Here is a 5,170-nt window from a genome sequence, read left to right as displayed (position 1 = left end):
TCGGCCTGCAATGCATGAATATCGCCGAAAAGTCAGCGATATTCATGCATTCCCGAGCTAATGCTCTTAGCCATGTTATCCACCTCCCATTGGATAACATGGCTAAGAACTGCTCAGGGCAGGTGTTAGCTTTTGGAGATATTCGCGCTTAGCGCGAATATCTCCAAAAGTTGGTAATAGGAGATAGCGATGTTAGCGACTGTTTCCAGTCGCTAACATCTTGGCACGCCCACTTTGCATGTCATTAGTGATAAATATCACTGACATGCAAAGTGGGGCCCAAGATGGTCGCTATCTCCTACTAGCTGTCGCTAACTGGTGTTAGCGACAGCTAGGTTATAGGGAGATAATTTTATCTCCGCTATCTTGGCTTTTAAAGCCAAAAAAGCGGAGATAAACCCCCTTGATAATATGCCCCTATATTTTTTCTTTCTTGACACCTTAGTGGTGTCAGTAGTTTGAAACTCCATGATCTACATGCCTTGTTGGTACAAGAATGTCCCCTGCATGGTTTATGGCTGTGTACACTTGCCCTGAGTGATGAGCTACCAGTGTATCTGGGATCTTGACTTCCATTTTTTATCCTTACGCCACACTATTCTAGCTTGTGTGCAGAAGCCTAGATCTGTCCATAGCAATATGAGATTCAGGACGTGTCCTGTGACTTGAAGGGGAGAACCAAGCATACCATCAGAGTGGGACAGAGGACTACTACCCTTGTCTTGTTTTTAGCAAAAAAGGTGGTGGTGGCAGTATACCATGTTTTATTATCTCATACAGTTGATCAGATCGTTTTATCAGTGTCAATGAAAAGACAAGGTACTGACCCGTCTCTTGCAAAATTATGCTGTTATGCAAAAACCCAGTTCCTTTTCACAATTTTGGAACTGTCCTGCGACATCCCCTTCCTAATCCCTGCAATGAAAGGTCTGGTTTCAAACGCAAACGGAGAAGATCACCACCTAGTACTTTCAGGGAGCTTGAACCTTCTCGCTTAGAAAGTGTCAGAAAATCTAACAAGTTGTCTGGACTTTCGTCATCAGCTCTCACTCTCCTTGGAGAGTCTTGGGCACCAGGGACTCACTACAGATACAATACCATTTGGAGAAAATGGTTTTGTTGGTGAATGGAGAGGAACTTGGATCCCGTGGAGGCTGCTATTGTCAATATAGTTAATTTTCTTGTTGAATTATTTGACAATGGCCTCTCCTATAGATCCATTAATTGTTACAGATCATCTATGTCCGCTGGTCATTCTCTTGTCAACGGTAAGACAGTAGGTAAGAATGTTATTATTTGTAGAGTTTTAAAGAGCATTAGACTAAGAAGACCTCCTAGGCCTAAATACCAATCTTTGTGGGACGTTAAACTTATCCTTGACCTTTTTTGCTCATGGCCTGATAATTCTCTTCTTAACAAGAAGTGTCTTTCCATTAAACTTGCTACTCTTTTATGTTTGATTTCTTGTCGCAGGGTATCTGATCTTTAGATATTTCTAATAGATGTTATGACATGTTCGGTGTTAAGTTTGAAATCCTTAGGAGAACTAAAACCATGTCAGATTCTATCTTTTACCCTCGTTTTGACTACTGCAAAAAACTTTGTGTTGTTGATTGTATGAAAGAGTACGATTCCAGAATGAAATACCTTCGCCCTCAGGATGCCAATCTACTTCTCATTTCCTTTGTCAAACCTTTTAAACCTATCTATTCCTGTTCTATCGCCAGATGGGTTAAGTTGGCTATGAGCTTTTCTAGCATTGACCATTCTAAATTTCAAGCCCCTTCTCTCAGAGGTGCTATGGCTAGCAAGTCTTTTTGGTTTGGTGGTAAGTTAGATGTTATCCTTAAAGCTGCTGATTAGTCCAATGCCCCCACTTTTGCTTGTCATTATTGTAAACCTATTGAACACATGTCCAACGTTGTTCTTCAAGGCTACCAACATGCATAATATAGCCTCCTGTCTTGTAATGAAATTGCGATTCCCCAATTAACATGACCAGAGAATCTGGATTTCATTAAAGACACAGAGGCTAACATTATCCCACCCGTCCCTCCCTTGGACGGAGTATATATATTCTCATGCTGTTGACTACTTACATTCATATATTTATATATTCTCATGCTGTTGACTACTTACATTCATATACTGTTTAATTTTGGTCTTGTTGTTGTTTACAATATTTTTAGCAAAGGTTCTTTCAGCCCTTTTAATTTTTCTCTTTCTTTTCAGATAACTCGACCTAATGGAATCTTCCTGCTCTTCTCTATGTTTCCCTACTTCATCGCTCTCCAGTCCAAGCTTCACCTTGAGCTTCCCGAATCTCTCCCTGCTTCATTGCATTTAAAAGAGGCAGCTTTGTTCTTGCTCATGCCTTATATTGTCAGGCTGTCACTGCATTCTAATTCTTCTTTCTGTGATGTAAGCGGCTGCTTGTGAGTTGCATTAAAAGGATTAATGCATAATGTTAGCCTCCGTTTCTTTAATGAAATCCAGATTCTTGGTCATGTTAATAGGAGAATCACAATTCCCTTATATGTATTTAAGTGGTAATTCCTGATCTGAAAATAGTAGCATTGCCATGTTTGGTTTGTTTAGAGTGGTAGTGATGAATCATGCTCACTGGTGCATATCGATTTTACATTATTATTTTGGAAATTACATTTTTAGTAAGTGCTATGCAAATAAATGATGGACGGAATACTGCATAAATCATACATTCACCCCCAGTCAAGAGAACTGGGTTTAATCCATCATTCTTTTGCTCACCATGACACCCCAGTTTAGACTGAGCCATAGGGAAATCAGTCTTGACCCTGTGCCTCATGGGAACAGTCCAGACCGAACTGCCAAGCCAGGTCTTCCCTGGACCGAAAACAAGCATTGTGAGACGGGTTTCTGGGTATTAACCTTCATCAGCCAGGCTAGGTTGAATCCAGTGGCATAGTGAGCAATGGACCCAAATCTGGGTGTACCTATCCCACTTAGGGTGAAAAGTTCTACACAAACAAATGATAGACGGAATGCTGAATAAATCATACATTCACCCCCACTCAAGAGATCTGGGTTTAATACATTGTTCGTTTGCTCACCATGCCACCCCAGTTTAGACCCAGCCATATCCAAATCAGTCTTGACCCTGTGCCTCATGGGAACTGTCCAGACCGAACTTCCAAGCCAGGTCCTCCCTGAACCGGTAACAAGCATCCTGGGACCTGTTTCTGGGTATTACCCTTCATCAGCCAGGCTAGCTTCAGCATTCCGTCCATCATTTGTTGCAGTTACATTTTTAGAAAGTGGGCATTTCTCTATGCTTATAACTCTGTGTGCTTTACAGCCTGTCTCCAATCCACGTCTGGGCCTGGTCGACAGGTACACTTTGTGCATACTTTCCAGACAGCCATCCCACAGGAAAGGTTTAATGTGACATCTGCCTACTGATGGTCATCCAGGCTGGGAGAGAGGGAGGGTGTCCTGCCCTCACACAAAGAGCTGATTTACCCCAACTGATGTGTGGAACCACGGCTGGGGTTGAAAGGGAATGTTGTGCACTTCTAATGTTTTTTTAGGTCACCCCTATCTCAAAGACATTTTGGAGTATAAGTACAAGGCCTCTGACCCCATACTTTTAGACACTGGGTGGGACTTGTAACTAGACGCTGCTGGCTTTACAATCTGCTCTTTGCCAGAGGATTGCAGCGTTGCCAGGAGGAACTGCCATTGGGACTATTGCTTTGTTGTGTAGGTATGTTTGCCTGCTAGGATGCTGGAGAAACTGCCATTTCTCAAACTGCTTCTTTGTACTGCCCTACTGCCTGCTTCCTGCTTTTGTGCCCCCAGTGATCTCAAGGGGCTTGAAATCCTAGAGAGCAAAAAGGATTCAACCCAAAACAGCCTGAAACCAGCCGTGGGACTTCTGAGTCCAGGACAGGGCTTTGTGAACAACTCAGCGTGTGGAGAGTGTGGCTTCAAGCAACACTTGGCAAGTGCTGTTATGTGCCCATGGTTTCTGCAACTTAGCGTATGGTGAGTGCTTCATTTTAGCTCCCCAAGGACTGGTGAGTCCCTTTTGGTTGGTGCCATACAAGTATTGTGGCCGACATGCCCCTTCTGGACTTGCACCTTGGGTAGTCTGTAGGTGTGCCTGCGCCGCGCCGCCACTAAGCAACATCGCAGCACCGACCAGTGGCTCTGGAGTAATCCCCATGTGCTGGGGAGGATTACTGAAGATGGGGCATTGTGTTCCAATCAGTGCATGGTGAGCGCTGACATTGGCAACTGGGAGTGCCTCTCTCTCTCTCAGAAAGCCAGCACATGTTGGGCGCTGCAAATGGAGGCCATTCTACAATGCGGTGCCTCATACCAGCGGGTGTGTGCCCCCGTGCTGGCACATACCAGGGGACACTATTTTGTTTGCAGGACGGGGTGAGACCTCGATGGAGGCTCCCATGTTGTTGATTCAGGAACATGCTTTGAAATTACCGTACTTCTACATGTAGGCATGCAAGTGCATCGGCGTCTTACTTTTTAAATGCCCTCATGTTAGTCAAACCGCGGGGAAAGCGCAATCCTGCTACTAGGAGTGCAGGGGTTCTTGTACCTGTGTGTACCTACTGTCAGTGGGGTGCTGTTTAATTGTTATGCTGAGGTGTTGTCACCCGCCAAGTGTTTATGGTTGTATGATGATTCACACTAAGTACTTTGCCTTACAAGCCCTCTGGTTCCTGATCTTGTGTTCTTTAAAATGTGCCCAACGTGGAAAGCATACCGGTGTTCTGGGATTCATGTTACCTTCTTATTGTTACTGATGTGCTTGTGGGGAAAGTTGGTGATTTATGTGTCTCCTAAATCTAACTGCTGCATTTCATGTCCTGATATTATAATGTATGTCGTTTTGGTTCTTGCCTTGACAGGATAATTATTACTAGTTCAGTAATTGCATGATATGCAGAGTACTTGTGATTCATGTTGTTTTGGTCATGTGTTATGTACAATATACACTATATTTTTGTATATGTCTGTGTGGTGTCTATTTTGTAGTGTAGTCAAAAATCAAAAAAGAGGGAGTGAAGAGGTAGTGCTGGAGAGCACTGTGGTTGATGCACCCTCCTCCATGCAATGGTATTAGAAAACAAAAAGATCCACCACTAGGAGGTTTACTGTGAGCCAA

This window comes from Lissotriton vulgaris, chromosome 4_1 (genome assembly GCF_964263255.1).
Source record: "Lissotriton vulgaris chromosome 4_1, aLisVul1.2, whole genome shotgun sequence".
Classification (NCBI taxonomy): Eukaryota; Metazoa; Chordata; class Amphibia; order Caudata; family Salamandridae; genus Lissotriton; species Lissotriton vulgaris.
This window is presented reverse-complemented; position numbering follows the sequence as displayed.